Source organism: Chlorocebus sabaeus, chromosome 26 (genome assembly GCF_047675955.1).
Source record: "Chlorocebus sabaeus isolate Y175 chromosome 26, mChlSab1.0.hap1, whole genome shotgun sequence".
Taxonomy (NCBI): domain Eukaryota; kingdom Metazoa; phylum Chordata; class Mammalia; order Primates; family Cercopithecidae; genus Chlorocebus; species Chlorocebus sabaeus.
In genome coordinates, this window is record NC_132929.1 from 45,320,516 (window position 1) to 45,341,080 (window position 20,565).

The following is a 20,565-nucleotide window of genomic DNA, read 5'->3' on the forward strand; positions in this document are numbered from 1 at the left end:
CAGCTCCTGCCTCAGACTCTTCCTCTCAGAGCCCCTTGGGTTCCCTTCATCACAGAGCACACCGTATAGTCCCGCAGTGGCTGGCTCGGGGCTGCCTCCTGTGAGCCGATCTCATTCCTCTAGTACAGGGACTTCTACAATCAGGTCCCCCAAAAGTGTTGTTGGAAGGAAGGGGATTAATGCACGTGATTAACCCAAGGGAGGTGAGGTTAGGAGAAAGCTTTTGTAGACAGTATTTTGCTTACTTAAGCCCTCAGCGATGTCTCCCCTTCGGAAATCTATCTAGAACCCGACCCCTTCCACCAGCTCTGTGGTAACCGGCCTGGGCCAGCAGCTGCTGTTACTGCTGACCTGGGCAACTGCTGGCCTGTCCTTAGTGCTTCCCTCCCCGCAGTCTATTTCCAACCAGCAGCCTGTTAAACGTGAGAGTGCATCATCTGCGATGGCCTCCATCTCACTCAGAGTAAACGCCAAAGTCCTCGTCAAGGTCTACAAGGAGCTAATGAACAGCCAGGTCTCCTGGGGACCTTGAAAAATGCAGATTCCCATTCAGAAGCTCTGGGGTGGGTCTAAGAGTCTGCATTTCTAACAAGCCTCCAGGTGCTGCAGGGTTGCCGGGGCGGGGGCACACTGTGAGTGAGGAGACCCCGCAGGATGCTCGCTGTCCCCCTCTTCTGACCTCATCTACCACCCTCACCCTCATGATAGGGTGACCAGCTGTCCCTGTTTGCCTGGGGAGTGTCTTAGTTTTAAAACTGAAAGTCCCATATCCCGGGAATCCCCTCAGTCCCAGGCACACTGTTGCTGTCCCCCGCTCTGTGCCTCTGCTCAGCCTCACTTCCTTCAGGTCCTTTCCTGCCTCTCAGGGGGACTTCCTAGTCACGACTGCCCCTTGCCCACTCTGACGTTCTCTACTCCTCTGCCCTGCTTAATTTTTCTCCTTAGCAGTTATCACCCACTAGCATACTATCTATTTTATGTATTTATCTTATTTATTGTCTGTCTCTCTCCACCAGACAGTTAGCTCCACAAGAAGTGGAATATTTTCTCTGCTTTGTCACTGAGGGACTCCAGTGCCAGGCGTGTGGTGAAGGCTCAGGAAAGATGGTTACATGATGAACCGAATGCCTGCTCTCCAAGCCAGTGCTTCTCAGACTTCAGTGTGCACCTGGACACTGTTAAACTGCAGATTCTGATTCAGGGATCTGGAGTAGGGCCTGAGAATCTGCATTTATTCCACAGATGGAGGCTCTACTTGGTGGTCTGTTTTCTTCTCTTCATTTATCTCCTCCCCTCGCTGGGAAGGAGGCAAGTTTGGACTTGGAGATGGAGCAGGGGTTCCTTAGAAGTGTGAGGAGCAGGTGGGCTGTCCAGTCCCTGTGAGGAGGGGTATTCAGCACTAGTGTGGCTGGGTGGACAACCAGCTGGCCCGTCAGACTGACGGACTCAAAGATGAAAATGGCCAGGACCAAACTTTCCCTGTTCTGTGCTGTCTTTCAGAAAGAACTGCCCCCTCCCACTTCTCTTCACGGTCCCTACAGCTGGTTCCAACAAGCAAAAGATTTCTCTCCAGAGCCGGGCTCTGTTTGGCCTTGCACCTGCTGCCGGCAGCTGTTGCCGGGGCTCCCGTTAATGGCACAAATGGAGCCTCTAATGGATGGGACCTAAGCCCTGGCTGGCAGCGGGGCTGGAAGGATGTGGGCTGTGTAGACGGATGGGAACTCTGCCAATGACTGGGATCCAGGCTGTGCTGTCAGTCAGATGGACGGCCAGACAGTGGCTAGCCAGACCCCTAGAGAGCCACACAACCAACTCAGAAGACTTCACCCTTACAGGCAGCTTTAGGGGACTCAGGGAAGTGTGGACAGGCTCTCAGCCCTCTGGGAGTTCACGTTTTAGTGGAGGTGAGAACACTTTGAGGTAGAAAAGACTCAAAGACTGAGCCAAGGACCCTGGGTAAAAACCTGGGCCCAAGTTGTGTGTGTGGAGCCCACCAGAAGAATTGCAGGAATTCTGATAAACTGGAATATGTCTTTTCTCCTAAAGATTTTGATTAACTCTAATAGAGTGTTTTAAATTTAAAACTGAGATGCTGTCGACAAATAATGTATGTACTCATTAGAAAATTGTGACATGTAAAAGCTTTTTAATTTATGAAAGCAGAATAAAATCATGAGTGGCACTGACTGGCCATTATCTACTATTGCTAAAACTGCTTAAGGATTATAAGGGCTTACATTTGCTTGTGTTGCTAATTTTTGGATTTCTAGTTTTTATTTATTTATTTAGAGACAAAGTCTCGCTCTGTCATCCAGGCTGGAGTGCAATGGCATGATCTCGGCTCACTGCAGCCACCGCCTCCTGGGTTCAAGCAATTCTCCTACCTCAGCCTCCCAAGTAGCTGGGATTACAGGCACGCACCACCACGCCAGGCTGATTTTTGTATTTTTAGTAGAGACGGGGTTTCATTATGTTGGCCAGGCTGGTCTCGAATTCCTGACCTCAGGTGATTCACCTGCCTCGACCTGTGCAGGTGCTGGGATTACAGGTGTGAGCCACCGTGCCTGGCCTCTAATTTTTTAAAATATGAATGTGCTCAAACACTTGCCTACAAGTTAATGACGCTGATGTTGATGCAAGATGATGCTGATGTTGGTAATAGTGCCCTTTTTTTCCCTTTTCTTTTTAAATCCTAAATGTGATAGTAAATAGTGACTTTTATTGAGAATATCTTATATGCCCAATTTGTAATCTCAATGCATCCTCATGACACCCTGTGAGATAGTGGTAGCCATTGACCATGGAGCTGCCCAGGTGCCATTGGCCCTTCATCTGTTCACTGTGTCCTGATTCCCATAGAGGGGACCCCATCCTGCCCCACTGCCATTCCTCGCGCATCTGAGAGGTGACTACCACAGTGCAGAGGTGTGACATGAACTCAGGTCTGGCCCATCAGAGCATTTCCTTGGCCATCGTGGTTGATTCAGGGATGGCCACATGACCCAAAGAGAGCCAGCGATGCTTGGGAAGAAGGTCTTACTTTCCCCTGAAGGATGTGAAGCTGAGAGGATGTAGGACCAGGAGTTTCTGCCTCCAGCTTATGCCCTCCTGAGGAGAACCTGTCTGCGAGCCGTGGGTAGGGGACGCCTACCCAGGGCAGACAGTAGAGCTGGGCCTGGAGATGGAAAGCAGGGCCTGGCGACATGTGTGCTAGTTTTTGCTTGGACAAGTGTGAGCTATTTGTTTGTTTGTTCCTCACACCTTAGTGTCTTAGCGATGTGAAGGCAAGTACCTTTTGTACTTCCACCTGCAGACAAGAAGGCCCTATCTAGAAAGACGGGATGATAAGAGCTTGAACTGGCATCTACAGGGTGTCTTATCAGATCTGGGCAGAGCGAGAAGGTGGAAGGATGGATGATAATGCAGTTTCTGATGGGATGGCCGGGTGGATGGTGGAGCCCTTCCTTGAGAGAGCCCACGGAAGAAGAGCTGATTTAAAAGGAAGGTAATGAATTCAGTTTGTGCAATACCCAGGTGCGAATGGAGTCTGGAATTCTCGAGAGTGGGTTGGAGATGGGGGTTTGGTTGCAAAACAGAACCAGCCAACCAACCAACCAACCAAACAAACAACATCATCATTAACAACAACAAAGCAACCATCCCGAAGAAAGCTGTGCAGTAGGTGGCATCACCCTAGCTGATCCAGGTGTAGGGAAGTGGTCTCTTTTCTTGCACAAGGGTTCTTTGGGGTCTCGGGTGCAGCGTGTCGGGTTATTTCTCAGGTCTTGACACCCCATAATTACTGGTTCCTTTAAGGCCCTGTATGTTTGTTTACTTATTCCTTTATTCCCCATTGCCCTCTCCCGTTCCTACTCCACCCCCATAGATCACTGTTCTAAAATGTATTTTGTTTTTAAGTGTTCCTACAAAATGTGTTTTGTTGTTTTACCTGTGTGTATCTTTAATTGATATCAATGGACTGGTGCTATGGAGCTCATTCTGTATTTTACCTTTTTCGCACAGCACCATGTTTTTTAAATTTTTATTTATTTATTTATTTATTTATTTATTTATTTATTTATTTGAGACGGGATCTCGCTCTGTCGCCAGGCTGTAGTGCAGTGGCGCGATCTTGGCACACTGCAACCTCCGCCTCCGGGGTTCAAGTCATTTTCCTGCCTCAGCCTCCCGAGTAGCTGGGGCTACAGGTGTGAGCCACCATGCCCAGCTAATATTTTTGTATTTTTAGTAGAGACAGGGTTTCACCATGTTGGCCAGCATGGTCTCGATCTCTTGACCTCGTGATCTGCCCGCCTTGGCCTCCCAAAGTGCTGGGATTACAGGCATGAGCCACTGTGCCCGGCTGAGAGCCAGAAGCAAACAGCAAAACTGCTCCCAAATTCCTGACCCATGGAAATGGAGATAATAGATGTTTGTTGTTTTAATCTACTAAATTTTGAGACAGTTTGTTATGCAGTAGGAGATAACTAATATTACTGGGGAGGGAAGTTGCTGGGCCATAGGGTGTGCCTGTACAAGTTTTGATCATGTATGTGGTTTGGAGAATCAATATGGAAAACTGTAGTAAAGTTGCTTATTTATTTGGCCACTTCTGCATCTGGGTGGTGGGAAGGAGGTGATGGGTTCACCTCTGCATAAAGCCCTAGAAGGGTGTCAGACTCCATTAAATGCTATTGGGAAAAAATTGGCTGGGCCAGTAGACAGCATTTCCAGAGAATTCCCAAAGGATTGTCCCAGACCCCAAATCCTAGGGAGCTGTCCGTTGTGAGTCAAAGCACTGGGGCCAGCAAGAGTCTGGGGCCCCCTGGTGTGAGCTGATTCCTGTCCTCTAGACCTGGCAGCATGATATGCTGACGTAAATGCAGTGACATTTGGCCGGGCAATTGAAGAGCTTCAATCTGCACATAGAAGTGACGGAAATTCATTTTCTTTTATTTCTCCAATCTTTGTCTGTAAAATAGATTCCTGTAGTGTCATTTCTCTGTTCATTCCAATCTTTGTTAAGGAAATGAAGTGCTGGAGTTGAATGTCTGTTCAGAGTGCTTTAGCAATCTCCAGGTACCTGGCTACTTTAATGTCCCAGGCCATTGGAAATTGAGCTGGTCTGGCCAGAGATTTTTCCATTTCAAGTTGTGCTTCCTCTACAGGTTTTATTCACAAGGCACAACAGAGTTCCCACTGAAGGCAGAAGAGACAAGAATAGCCAACTCCCGTATAATGGCAATAATGTCCTCCCATTACAACACCCCCCAATGCTCCTCAGATTGTACAGTGCTTTGTGATAACAAAGCTAGTATGTGGCAGGACCAAGAATCTTAGGGAAGTGACTTGCCCAAGGTCAGCCCGCTAGCAAGTGCAGAGCTGATAACTAGCAAGTGCTGTAGGAGATAACTAATATTAGTTGTCTATATTAGGAGCCCCTGGGCTCCTGACCCCCAGTGCTCTCTGCACTCTAACCCTGTAGCCAAAAGAGTGTGGACTTTGGGTTTACTGAATCTGGATTCTAACCTGGCTGTGCTTTTTGCCAGCAGTGTGACCTTGAGCAAGGCATTTACCTTGGTAAAACTTCAGTTTCCACATCTGAAAAGTGAAACGAGAGAGAGGATTTCAAGAAATTCAGGAGAGTGGGAGAAGTGGATTCAAGGAGTAGGTGGCTTGAGTGGGAGCTATAAAGGCAGGGAGGGGTTGGATCTGCAGGCCTTGTAAGACACACAGAAAATTTCGAACTTTATCCTAGGGCAGTGTGGAGCTATAGAATACTGGGGAGCCAGGGGGTCATATTTGAACTGAGAAACTCGATATTCACTGCTGTGTGGGAGTTGGTGAGGGACGGCTCAGCCCTGTGCCAGGTCACATGGCTGGGTGAGTGTAGAGCAGGCTAGGTTTCAGCCCCTAGTTTCCCTCTTGAACTGGTGTCCTTGTCCAGTCCAGAAAGTAACCCACACAACTATATGTGACACATCTGCTTCTGTTAGAAGCATTTTCTCAGACATCACTTCAAACCAAGGCAGATCTTCCCCTAAGAGGGGTTCTGTGCCAGCTGTGAAAGCGCTGATCTTCCTCCACCTTGTCACACGTGTTATCCTCACCTCACCCCTAGGAGATGGAGGGATTATCTCCACTCTGTTCATGAACAGACACAGAAGGTCAAGTCGCAGATCCAAAGCCACAGTAAGGGACCAGGTGGGGACTCTGACTGGTTCCTCTGAACTTCAAGTTTCCGTTCTTTCTACTGTCCTCCTGTGCCCTCCCCACATCCTTCCATCCATGTGCCTCACATGTTCCTCAGCACTTCCTCATTGAACATAGAATCATCCTGTGACCCCTCAAATAAATACTTTACATTAATGTTCATAGCAGCATCATTCACAATAGCCAAAGGTGGAAACAGCCCGAGTGTCCATCGGTGGATGAGTGGATAAACAAAATATTGTCTATCTATACAAGGGAATATTATGCAATCACAAAAAGGCATGAATAAGATAAATAGTGTTTGATAGCACAACAGGGTGACTATAGTTAACTATAATTAATTGTACATTTAAAAATAAAGGATTCCTTTCAAATGCTGAGAAAAGAAAATATCAAAGAAGAAAAAATAAAAAAAACTCAAAATATAATTGGATTGTTTGTAACACAAAGAAAGAAATGCTTGAGGTAATGGATACCCCATTTACCCTGATGTGATTATTATCCGTTGTATGCCTGTGTCAAAATATCTCATGTACCCAGTAAGTATATATACCTACTCTGTACCCACAAAAATAAAAAATAAAATAAATGAAATCCTGACATGCTGCAACATGGATGAACCTTGAAAACATTATGCTAAGTGACATAAGCTGGGCATAAAAGGAGAAATGTTGAATGATTCCACTTATATGAAGTGCCCAGAATGAAAAACTCACAGAGACAAAAAGTGGAATCAGGCTACGAGGGGCTGGTGGGCTGGGAGGGAATGGGGGATGATTACTTCATAGGTACAGAGTTTCAGCATGGGATGACGGAAACATTCTGGAAATAGATAGTGGTGATGTTTGCACAGCATTGCGAATGTACTTACTGCCAACGAATTGTACACTTAAAATGGTTAAAGTGGCAAATTTTATGTTACATATATTTTGCCACAATAGAAGAAATTTAATGAAAAGATGGGCTTCAGACCACACTATGTAATGACTTTCTTTAGAAAAGAGTCTTCTAACTGGGGCCATGGGCTTCTCCAGAGCAAGACCATCTTGTCTTGTCTTGTCTTCATCTATGGGAGGGAGTCCTGGTGGCTTTCAGGCGAACCTCCTCCCCTAGATTTGCCTTTTATATTAGGGTGGGGAATGATTCACTGAGTGTCAGCTCTGTGCCCCTATTACCCTGGAAACTGGATTTCTTCCTGTGGTTCAGCAGACCTGGGGCAACCAGCTTCATGGTCTGAGTGTAAATAATGCCTTTTCTAGCAATGGTCGAAAGAGCAGGGTTTAAGCCCCTACCTGCTCAGATTTCCTAGGAGCCTTGTCTCTCTCTCAGACTCCCTTCTCCCAAATGTCTAGGCATTTCCCAGCTTCACACATACTCAGATTTCCTAGGAGCCTCGTCTCTGTCTCAGACCCCCTTCTCCCAAATGTCCAGGCATTCCCTAGCTTCACACAGGGTCAGTTTAGTCTGTTCCCAGAGCTGAAACAAAGTGGCAGCTGCCTGAGGCCAGAGGATGCTTCACTGGTCTGGAAGCTGCAGCACCAATGGGACCTGCCACATCAGGGACAGCTGGAGTCTAGGGTGGGTGCTCACAAAGATGCCCCGTCGCCTGTGGCTGCTGGCCCTGGAGGTTGACATCTCTGATCAGGTCTGGAATGGGTGGAACAGGGACCCTGGTGGCTGCCCTCTGCACCAGTACACATTTCAGTGCAGGATTTGGAGATCCTCAGAGGGTGAACACAAGTAATGCCGAGATCCCACTTTTTATTTTTTATTTTTTTGAGATGGAGTCTTGCTCTATCGCCCAGGCTGGAGTGCAGTGGCGCGATCTCGGCTCACTGCAAACTCCACCTTCCGGGTTCATGCCATTCTTCTGCCTTAGCCTCCCTAGTAGCTGAGACTACAGGTGCCCACGACCACGCCTGGCTAATTTTATTTTTGTATTATTAGTAGAGACAGGGTTTCACTGTGTTAGCCAGGAGGTCTTGATCTCCTGACCTCGTGATCCGCCTGCCTCTGCCTTCCAAAGTGCTGGGATTACAGGCGTGAGCCACCACGCCCAGCTCGAGATCCCACTCTTAATGCCCCACCTGGCCAAGGAGTTCTAAGTGCCAATTGGTGGGTAAACTGTTCAAGGCAAATTTGTTTGAAAGAGAGGGCGGAAAGGATTTTTTGGCTCTCACCAATAGCTAATTCACGGGCTGGTTTCACATTGTGGAACCAGGAGTCAGGTGAAGTCATCAGATTCTATCTTTCTCCTCTTGGCTTTTGTGGTCTCCCGTTGGCTTTATCCTTCATACAAGTCTTTTCTGTGAAGGAGGCAAGCTGGTGACTGGTGGTTTCAGACTCATATTCTCTCAATTTAGCAATAACAATTGAGGTTATTTTTCCCTGTTACCTCTGGCAGAAAAGTCCCAGGGCAGCCTCTTACTGCCTCACCAGGATCACCTATGCCTCCCTGAATTAATCATTGTAGTTTCCTTCAGAGAGTACTCTGGTTGGACCTGGCACTGGACCTTTACCAACGGAAGGTGGGGTTGCATGATTGACAGGTCCCTCAGGACCACCAGAATTGGGGGAGCCATGTCAAAGGAAAAGTGGCTGCATTACCAGAGGAGGGAGTCTTTGGTGGGCCCCAAAACCTTTGGAAACCTGAATCCATAGTCAAGGGCTGGGCTCCTAGTGGGGCTCTTTTGTGTAGATGCATTCTGAGGGCTCCTTTCCCAGAGTGTGGGGCTCTCCCAGAGGAGCCAGCTTGGGCCAGGTTCTGGGGTCCACAGCCACACAAACCCAGACCTCTCATTTCTCTTGAGACCACTTTGTTTTTGTTCCAGCACACAAGAAGCCCTTCCTTCTCTGGCTGGACTCATCGAGTCTGGACTCATCTCTTGCCTTACGCACGGACGGTTGTTTTAAGGAAAAGCCCCTGGTTGGACTTGCAGACTGGGCACAGCCCTGGACATACCACAGGTGCTCAGCAAAGACTTGCCTCATCTGTTTACCCTCTGGGTCATGCCCCTTCCTAACTCTACACCCTATTGCGTTGCAGGCATGGCCTCTGGAAAAGTCAAACATGGCAAAAGGAAGCGTGGCCCAGAACTGGCACGCCACAGGCAAGTGCGTGCATGAGTGAGTGAGTGAATGATTGCTTGGGTGGATGGCCGACAGTGCTAAACTTCAGAAGGAGATGAAAAAATAAGACACTATACCCAACAGGGTTTGGCAAAAGGCATTTCTGGCCAGCTCAAGCCTGGGATCTATCACATCCCAAATCAATTTTCAGACTTAGAACAAAAATTCATATCTATCCCCCTCCCGTTCCCTCTGCCTCCCCTCCCAAAAGAACGTGTCTGCGGGGACAGATGGCCCTGTGTCAGCGTCCCTGTGTGATATTGATGTGAACAGCGAGGGAAGGCGACGTGTCTCATGGCTGTAAAAATAGACGTGCATTAGGAATGCATGAAGTCAGACTCCTCCTCCGGCCACGCCAGGCGTGCTATTCTAAATCCAGTGCTCATGGGCTTGGTATCCAACCACCCGGCAAGGCAAAGCAGTGGTCTGGAACTTGACATTTAAAGGGTTTGAAAGAAACAGAAAGAGGCACCAAGATTTCTTTTTTTAAGTCAGTCTGGCTATTTCTGAATGGGGCATGCCAATGAAACTGGAGACCAAATCCGCTGCATTTTTGAACCATAGCGTCTGAGAGATGGAGGGGGCTGTAGGAGCTGTTCGGTCTGGTCTCCCTCCCAATGCAGGGATTCCTTCCACAGAGCCTCTGATGGTTGTCTAGTTTCTGCTTGGATACCTCAAGTGATGGGGTACTCTCTACCTCGAGGGGCACAGTTTCATTGCTGGGTGTTGTTGGATGCCGCTGGCTGCTACCGCAAAGTGCTTTTAGGAAGAGATTGAGTTGATATCTAATTTCTCTGAAATGTTCCTCCACTGACCCTGGGGTTTAGGACCATTTTATACTCTTGAAATTTATATCCACTGCTATTTGCTGGGCTCCTTCTATGTGCTCAGCCCTGCATAAGGAGCTGTGGGGGATAAAAGAGAAAACATCATTTCCAAAAGCCAGCTAACACCGATCTGGGGAGATAATGAACATGTGCAGAGTAATGAGATAGGGCATGGCGACAGGATCTTATTAAATTTGACATCGTGCGATACTGCCTGTTTCCTTCCCAGTGAAAATCAGTGGCAATTTTTGCCACCCCCATATTGGTTAATGAGAACTACATTTTAGCAATGGCCCTGGCTGTGGGCTTGGAATGACCTTGGCTTATTTTAACTTGCTCCAGACCCAGCCAGCCCCTCACTGCGTCCTGTGGAGTGATCACTCACAAGAATGTCTCACTGTCCCTCTCCTCCTGAGAACACTCTCGTCACCATCCCCAGCTTGGGGTCCCGGGCTCCCTTGTAGCTTGCCACTACATTGCTCCCTTTGGGCTCTGTGTTCTACTCAACACTCCCCTTGAGCTAGCTCTAGCCATGCACTTGCACCCACAGATGCCCTTGGCTTCCTCCTGTGCCTCTCTTTCTTTCCACATGTCCAAGTTCCATTGCCTCTTTGAAGCCAGTGGCAATTTGCCTTCTCTGTGTTCTCTGCATCTAGGTGTAAACTATTTGCTTATTTCCCAATGGCTGCAGTTTTCTCTATAGCAGAACTACTGGCCACCCCTTGAACCCTCTCTCTCTTGGTTTTTAAAGCTCACAGCCCCATATGACAAAAAATAAATAAATAATAATAATGGGCTTGGTGTCGCAAGACTTGGGTTCAAATCATGACTCTGCCACTTACTAGCTGTGCTCTCAGGCACATCACGGACTCTCACTGGTTCTCAGTATTCACACTTGCATTGTGGGATGAATTCCACTCTCCTCTTTGGGTTGCTGATTAATCAAGACAATGAATGTAGCAAGTCTTTACCAAATACACACTGCCTTACAGGTAGTGGTTATTATCATTGTCCTGCCTTCTTTTAAAAGAGAAGGAAGCTGGGCTTAGGCCCTTTTTATGTCCTTGGAATGTATATCAGCAAGTATTTTGGGGGCACTTGCTGTTTGTATTGCCTTGTTTGATGCCCTTAGGGGGTTAAATGCAAAGGCATGGTTTCCAGCCAGGGAGCTCACACTCTGGAGAGAGAATGAACACATGTGGAGAAATGAGCCTGTGGGATTGGACAGGGTATTATTAAACTTGACATTGTGTGATCCTGCCTGAAAGTAGCGTAGGGTTCTGAGAGGGGGTTTCGGACAGCAAGGGCGACCGGGATGGGCTTCCTGGAAGGGATATCCTGGAGCCAGAGCATGAAGGGTGGGCGGGTAACCTCTGGGAAGGTGGCGAGGAAGTAGGAGGGCAGTCGGCAGGGAAATTTCTCTGAAGAATGCAGCCCACCCTGCCTGCAGTTGGATGAGAGAGAGGGACTCCTCTTCAGTCAGGTGCTGTGCTGGGCGCTTATTTGCATCTCACAACTCTGAAATCAAAGCTAGAGAGCTGCTTATAGACAGTTCCTCATTTACAGATGAGAAAACTGCAGCTAAGGGAGCTTTAGTGACTTGTCTAAGGTCCCACACCTAAGAGGGGATGGAGTGGAGGTTTTCCATCAGGTGAGCAGCAACTCAGAAAGTCTGTTAGACCCTTGTAAGCGGAAAGGCCAACTCTCAGCCCCTGCCCCCAGTCAGCCTTGAAACCATCTTTGCAAGCATTACGACAGTGAGAAAAACCTGACGTGGGAAAATTATGACAGTGAAAGAAATCTGACTTAACCAACACCATCTTGCTTTTAACCTCCAAGCTGCCCGTGTTCATTCCTGGGCATAGGCTGGGTGAAATATAGAAGGAATTTAGTTTATAGTTTAACTTTGAAAGAAAGATGGTAACAGCCTCTTCCTGAAATAAACCTCCTCCTTGCATGGGAACCAGATCGCCTTTGTAAAACTAACAAATGAGCCGCAAGATTAGAAATTACAGCTCAGAAGTCATGCAGCCAGAGGCCACAAGATTCCTAACCTTCCCACTTGCTCCTGTGGATAACGTCACTACTGTAAAACCCGAGATTGGTGTTCTAGATATTTTTCAACCCTGCGTTCTAATGAACCAGCTGGCACCACCCAGATAGGTAAACTGGCTCAACTGGTTCTGTGATCCCACTCAGGAACTGAAGGCAGGGGGAAGAACTTGCTTCAACCCCCTATGATTTTCTCCCAATCCAACCAATCATTGTTCCATACTTCTTGGCTCTCTGTCCCCCAAATTATCCTTAAAACACCCTCGTTTCTGAATTTTTCAGGGAGACTGATCTAAGTAATAAAACTCCAGTCTCCTGTTTAGCTGGCCCTGTGTTTATTAAATTCTTTCTCTATTGCAATAACGCTGTCTCAGTAAATTGGCTGTATCTTGTGCCATGGGCAAGAAAAAGCCATTGGGCCATTGCAGCCTTGTGACTGTATCTGCCTCAGACCCGACTGACCCCAGCAGAGCTGGGAATCTGACCCAGCAGCATCAATCTACAGAGTGACCAGTAACTTAGTGTGTGGCTTGGTGTGAGAAGATGGACCAAGCAGATTCAGGCTCTTGGGAACTGGAATTAAGAAACCCAGAGAGAATAAGGCAAGTAGAGTCAGAGACAGATTCTGAAATCATATCTCTGGGTAGAGGCAAGGCTACAGTTGGCCTTTTGCAGGCTGAAACTGGGAGACCACAGAAATCATAAAGAAGCAGGAAGTGGCTCTCAGGCCTTGAGAAGAGAAGGCAATAGGGAAGCACTGGTGGAGATAGATCAGGGACAACATGCAGAGAGGCTGTGAAGGAGAATGACCATGCAGCCATGCGAACAGACTGGGTTCTTGGGGTCCCTCTGACCACATCCAGTTATGATCTCTATTCACAAATGAGCTCCATCCCATTTCCTGCCACCTTTCCTGAGGGAGAAAGGTTTATGGTTCCAAGTGCCTAACCATAAACCCTCTTGTCCCTCTGTTCTGTCTCAGGAAGAGGACTGGATATACACTTGCTATTCTTTTGGGAGGCATGGCAGTCAAACAATAAGACTGAGGAGTGATTGCAGAGTCAGATGTCTTCTCCAGCCATAGAACACACGTCCTACCCTAGCTGAGGCAGAACTGTGGGCTGGCCTGGCTGCGAGCCTTGTGGGACTATGAGAAACTTCCAGCTTAGGACCCAGAGTCTCAGAGGCCCCGGGAGAGAGGAGGAGACTGGAGAGGCTAGCAGGCACAGTGACTTGATCCAAGAAGGTCTCTGTGAGGGGTGCAGGGGTAGAAATGAACCAAAGGGCCTAGGTGGTGGAGAGGAGGTGCAGAGCATTGAGGGCCCATGGGCACAGAGCATCCCAGCTCTGCCTGTCACTCACCTTCGCCAAGGCAGGACCCCACATTTGGTTTTGGTTTCTCATGAAGTGGGAGTGGATCCCAAGGGCTGAGGCTAGCATCCCCTGGGCCAACCAAGAGTATGCATGGGTAAGTGGGGATCAGAAAGGAGGAACGAGTCAGGATGCCATTCTCCTAACCCCCAGCAAGTCAATTTAGCCCCCACAGGCTCATCCATCTCCTGTCACACATTTAACACTTACATTAAACACACCTTCCTTCTCTTTCTGCAGAAGTATATTGGTGGCAGGAGTGTGGGTTTGAGGCCAGGCCTGTGCTGACTGCCAGCCTGGCCACTTTCTTGCAGGAGGGCCTAGGGAAAATGTTGTGAGTGTCCTTATCTGTAAAACAAGATCATCACACATCACTTAGGAGTGCGAGAGGACTAAAGGACATAATGCACCCGTGGCACACAGTAGAAGCTCAGCCAATAGAAGCTGAGCCAGGAGCAAAGCCATCTCCCCTCCCTCCTTCCTTCTGTAGCTTTAGTCCTGGGTTTGGAAGGGTCTGTTTGAGGGGATGAAGTAGACGCCGCCGTTGGCTTTTACACCGTCCTTGATGAGAAGCCAGTGATGAGGAACTGACTTTACCTGGGAGAGCCCTAGACAGGGCCCCTCTATCCTCATTATTCTACACCCTTGGTCATCTGACCACCTGGGCCTTCCCACCAAGATGAAAAAGACTGAGGGATTTTTCACCCATCCTTTTTCTGGAAGGGTTTGTTTGCAATACAGACTTTACAGACAGACTTTACAGTTCTGGGACCATTGACTCAAAAGAGTCCCAGAGGCTGGATATGAATTGATTCTGCCTTCACCCTGCCTTTTCTTCTTCCTTCTCTTCCTCATTTTAAGAGAAAGGCTCTTTTTTGGTGGCAATTCATATAGGTCAGTGAACCAGACTCCTAACCTCCCCGTGTGAACTCTGCCTCCCTTGCTTGAGCTGAGAGCTTTCACGCCAGAAGCAGTGGCTGGAAGTTGTACTCCTAGGAGCTATAAGCCGCAGGTAGGCTGAGTGGCAGGTTCATCCTACAGGTCAGAAAGCAGCCTGCAGACTTCAAAGGGGAGGGGCAGGGTGCTTGCTGGTGCTAACTGGATTTGATATCCTGAGAAAAGTCATATTTTGGATCCAGCATTCTCTGATTTGTTCTCCTCTAGCTTCACCAAGGGTTATACAAATATTGGGGGACTCACAAGCATTGTCCCCCACTGGTGAACTCCAGGAACAAGTGGGCAGCGGGGGCTGCAGAGTGTTTCTAGAGAAGGAGCTTAGGGGTGGCCCCTGCCTGGGTGGCACAGCGAGCGCACTGTACTCCTAGGTAGATTGGATATGGACTTGGAGAGGTCTTGGAGAAAGGCTGATGAAGGTGATGGACAGCCTAAATCTCCAAAACCATCTCCTGATGCAACCTCTGACCCAGCAACCTCTGGGTCTTGCTGTTATCAGCTCACACATCAGTTTTACTGGGTGAGTAATTCATTTACCTGCTGTTATTGCCAGGGTGTCATCCTTTTCCTAGTTCCTGGTGGAGTTGGAGATATGCTATCGGGAGTCCTTTTAGAAAGTGCCTTGTCTCCTATCCCATCTTTATAGCCCTGTATCTTACATCTCCAGCGACCTTGGCCCACAGCCTGTTAAGGGGATTGGTGCTGAAGGCTGCTAAGCTCACCTTGAGAGCCCGTGATAGCAAAGGCTGGGGTGATGCTCAGAGCCTCCTTTGTTCTTTTATTTGCCCAGCCCTGAGCAAACAAGCCTCAATAAACTAAATGGCATTTGGATATTGAAAATGCAAAGAGAAAGTGTCTGGAAGAACAATAAAGGAGTTAGAGCAGAGGTTGCGTGCAGGAGGAGATTACATTGTCTAATTCCCCTCAAAGGCACCATGGTTTTCCAAACAAGAAGTGTTTATCTGAAGCCTGGGTGAGAGCCCAATCAGAGTTTTGCTCTAACAGCATCAACCTTATTTGACTGGATGCTGACTCAGAAGCTGTGATTTTGCAGGCAGGACATGTGCGCACAGCTTAGCTAGGCCCCAGGAATGATACAAAACGATGCCAGGTCGCAGAAGCCCTTGGCCTCAATGGGGAGGAAAAATGGATAAGAACAAAGCAACTGGGGGACCATAAAGGCTTGAACCAAGAGGCAATGGCTCCATATGCTTCGCTACCTCTTCCAGGAAGCTTCTGGCCTCTCCTGGAAATCAATTACTTCTTTCTTCTCTGTGAATCCACAGCATTTGGCTAGGGCTTCCATTATTGCACAGAATTAAGTTTCTATCTTTGCATAGTGAATTATTTATATTTTTGTTTCTCTCATTAGACCAGGGGGTCTGCAAACCATGGCCCAAATAGCTTTTGTAAATAAAGTTTTATTGGAACGTGACCACACTTATTTGTTGATACGTTGTCCGTGGCTGAATTTGTGCTTGAAAGTCCGAGTCGGGTTATTATTGCACCAGAGATGGCCTGCAAAACTGAAGTATTTACCATCTGGTCCTTTACAGAAAAGGTTTGTTGACCTCTGATTAGACCATGGGCTGGTGGAGAGCAGGGACTGGTCTTACTCATATTTCAATCCCTAGGCACAGTGCTGCGCACAAGATGGACTTCTATAAATGCTTAATTAAGGAAAGAAGTGTCCGAGCTGGAGAGAATGAAGAGCATCAAGGGGAAACAGTTAAATTACTTAAGAGCAAGAGCCAGTTTTCCTAGGACTTTAAAAGCCTTCATTTACATATACAGAGTTGATAAGCTAATTACACAACAATCTTGTCCTAACCGTTAAATCAGCCCCCTAAGGTCTTGTTAGATAACACCTTGTTAACCTAGTTCAAGGAAACCTGCTGTTTCTCGAAAATAATAAAAGCTCAATTTCTGCAATCCAAACTCGACTCCCCCAACCACTCCAATCTCTCTTTAGTCTGAATTAGATATTAAATTGACATTTCCACTGAATTGGAAACGACCATGAAAATAATCAGTATCGCACTATGAGTATGGAATTTCTCGAACTGTAGAGGCTGGCTGAGTGCAGCCCTATTTTATCCATCCCACACCGTAGGCCTGGTCCTCAGGGCTCACATGCTTTCCCAGGGCCTAAGAAAATGATCGTGACATGGAAATTTAAAAAGTTTTGCCTCCAAAATTAACATTCCTTGCAACTGAGCAAAACCAATATGAAAGAATGTTTAATTACGAGTCTACTAAGCAAATGACATTATGCCAGCTCCAACTCAACTCCTACAGTTATTTATAAATTAGATTAAATGGGGGATGTGGGCGCATGTTAAGATGTTAGGCATGACGTAAGGATGGTGCCTCCAGATGTGAAGATGGATGCAGAGGAGGATGTGCCTTTTGTGAGGCCCAAAGCTCACACAATCTTAGGACCTTTCTTTAAGAAAATGGATACAGCACTTGAACCCGGGAGGCAGAGGTTGCAGTGAACTGAGATTGTACCACTGCACTCCAGTCTGAGCAACAGAGTGAGACTCCCTCTCAAAAAAGAAAAGAAAAGAAAAGAAAATGGGTACAGCAATATCTTACTTCTGCAAATTTTAGCCAAGCACATGACGAGGCGAACACTCTGTATGGGTACTTCCAGAGCTCTGCAACGACCAGGGGAGGTGAGAGGCTCTGAAGTCCAAGATTCCTCAGCCTGATGGTAAATACTCCCCAGGGTGGATGGGTTGTACCATCAATTATGGTAGAATGAGCTTGGAAAGTGCTGTCAACCCAGGCTTGGAGAGTCACACCATTCCCATTAACTCCACTACTCTTTAAAGGCTCTGAGAAAGTCTTCCAGTTCAGAAAGTTAACTTTATTTGACCCAGAGTTTTCAATTTCTTTCTTTTTTTTTTTTTTTTTGCTATAGAGACCCTCTCTGGGTGAACATTTTTGAACATCTCAGAAAGGGCTGGGAAAGGCTGACTTAGTTCCTTCTGCCTTCCCCTGCCCCTGCAATGCTCTTTCATTTTATGGAGAAGGAAACAGCAAAGACTCTGACTTCTCTGTTATCTCAGGGCAGCTGAAATTATTCCTCAACCTCAACCTCAGGTTGCAGACACGGCAGGTCAGAGAGGAGTTTTTCTGCAGAGGGTGGTCAGGGAGGAGAGGGGTTAGCTTAGAGGACAGGGCCAGACCTACTCATAAGGGATTTCTAATGTAATGAAACACTTCCTCCATAAAAAAAAAAAAAAAAAATTCCTCACCTTTCTCTTTTTCAGAATTTTAAAAGAGTGGGGCATTTTGCTTCAGATGAGGGCAAAAGTGGCTTGACGTATGGATTCCTGTGTCTCACTTTCTGTTGCTTTCTTCTTTAAGAGTTTAGCCTAAGACTGGAAACATCATTTTCAGGTCCCTGTGCAAAATGGAAATGCTGGGACTCCCTGTTCCAGAATTATTCAGAATTTCAAGAGAGCATTCATCCAAGCGGGGGGTGGTGCCCTTTGGAGCTCCAGCCCTGAATAACTAGCTGCACAGGTTGCGTGCCCATGAAGCCAGTCCTGGTTAGTGCGTATTCATGTTTATTTATTTCAAAGTTCAAAGTTCTGAAGATATTTAGAGTCTGTATGGAAGGCCCAGTGGCGTAAGAGATTTTAACATAATGAGCCAGATCTGGGCACCAGTGTGGAGATGCATTTTTATAGGGTGAATCATTAATTGGGCATTCTAAGAGTCACTCAGCCTTTTCAATGATTCATCAGCCATGCTGATGCTGTTGTGTGGTTCATATTATTGTTGTAATTAACTGACGCTTGTCAAATGTAAACCTGGCTCTAACCTGGGTGTTTTCAAAAACAACACTAGTTACTGTGTATCCAGGTAGAGGGGGTCAGCATACTGTAACTCTCTGTTTTCCTGACTTGTAATAATGAACCCCTTCTCTCAGGGGACTCAGTCTCATTGTCTTTCCTGTAAACAGTTGGTAACTGTGAGTGGAACTCTGGAGTGAGAAACGGGGTACTGCTTTTCCTGCGTCAAGGGCCTGCATGTTCAGAAGCAGCAGTGTGGCATGGGAGCTTTTACAGCAGCACAGTCAGGGGTCAGTTCTTTCACTGCCTGGTAACTTGGGCTTTCCAAGGGAAAGGGAGGTAGTCACTGCAGGTGAGACAAAGAAAGTGCTTGGTAAGGGATTTCTGGGATCCTCGAGTCCAGAGTGGATTAGATGGGATTAGAGACCCACTCTAAGCTGTTACTACCTGCATCTTAATCCACTCCAGAGCTGAGGCTCCCTGATCCCTTTAACCAGGTGCATGCTCACTGGGCTTCCAGCTTCCAAGCCTTCTACCTGTGGAATGCTTGGTCCAATGTCTGGGGCACCTGCTCTTACTCCAAACTCCTCCACATCTGCAGAGTGGCCCAGCATATTCTCTTCTGGAAAGGAGGTCTTTGTCTAACAGAAGTGAGTCTGTAACCCTAGGCCAATTGGAGAAAGGGGTGTGGTGTGCATGTGACCTGTTTTCTTGCCTCCAGGGCAGGTCAAGTCAAGGCATCCTTCCTTGACCCTTAAAAATAGCAGTGGTTGGCTGTGCGTGGTGGCTCACACCTGTAATCCCAGCACTCTGGGAGGCTGATGCGGTCGGATCACGAGGTCAGGAGATGGAGACCATCCTGGCTAACACGGTGAAACCCCGTCTCTACTAAAAATACAAAAAATTAGCTGGGCATGGTGGTGGGCACCTGTAGTCCTAGCTACTCAGGAGGCTGAGGCAGGAGAATGGCGTGAACCTGGGAGGCAGAGCTTGCAGTGAGCCGAGATCGCGCCACTGTACTCCGGCCTGGGCGACAGAGTGAGACTCCGTCTCAAAAAAAAAAAAAAAAAAACAACAACAAAAAACCAGTAGTGGTTTTAACAAGGTTTCCCCTTTTTGCTTTTCACTTTTTCTTGGTTCATAGTTTGCATGCTACTATCCCATGGAGCCAGGAAGAGAGCAGGAGTGGGGCAAAGCTGGGGTCTGATGGGGGCTGGGAACCTTGTGGCCTCTGCCTGAGCTCTGTGGGACCACGTCAGGGCAGGGATGGGAGTGCCCTGGGCCCGGAAGCAGGTTGGCCGTGGCTCAACACTCACCAAATGCACCCACCCCTGGCTAAGACTTCTCCTTATAGGGGGATCATCAATACCATATCTTCCAGGCCCATTTTCCTTACTTAACCAGATGTTAGGCCACACAGATTGGAGAAATATAGTTATCTCTACTTAACACATCATAAATTACCATCATAAATTATCCCAGTGTTTGTATGCCCTTGTTCCCAAAGCAAAAGGTTCTGAAACAACCTTAGTTGAGAAAGACGTTTCCAGTGAGGGTAGGTATATCAGTAGGTTGAGAGGAAGCATGCCAACGCAGGTACAATTTACTTATTTGTTTTTAATTGCTGTAGAGAAACCTTAATTCATAACTATTTGCTGGAGATGAATTAGGTTCCCCATCTGCTCCACTTCTAAGGCAAGCTTAAACTTCTCCCTGATAACCTGTCAGTGGTTTTGCCTTCAAAGACCCAGCCTTATCAGCCCATTTTCTTATTGCCACAAAAAAACCTGTGCCACTGCTGACCTCCTCTGTGACCTTGGGCAAGTCCTTTCCTTACACTGGGTGTCCACTGCTCCATCTATAAGCAGAAGGTAGTAGACCAGCCCATCTCTATGCTGGATAACTTTGTCTTCAAACCCCACAGCCTCCTCTTCGAGCTGAGGGCAGGGCTGCTGGTTGATGCAGGAGGAGGAGGCCTTAAAGAGGTCCCTCTGATGAGGAAGCCCATCTGAGTGGCTCTCACAGGCCACACACTTGAAACCAAGTGTGTGTCTCCACTTGTATGGTAAAATTTCGGTGCTGACGAAGGCTCTGATGGTAGGTTTTCTAGGGAAGGCTGGTGGGTTTCCTCATTGGGAGCAAGGCATCCTCTGCAGTCACATATTGGCAATGACAGCTCCTTCTCACTAGGGTCTAGGGTCTGTCCTGCCCAC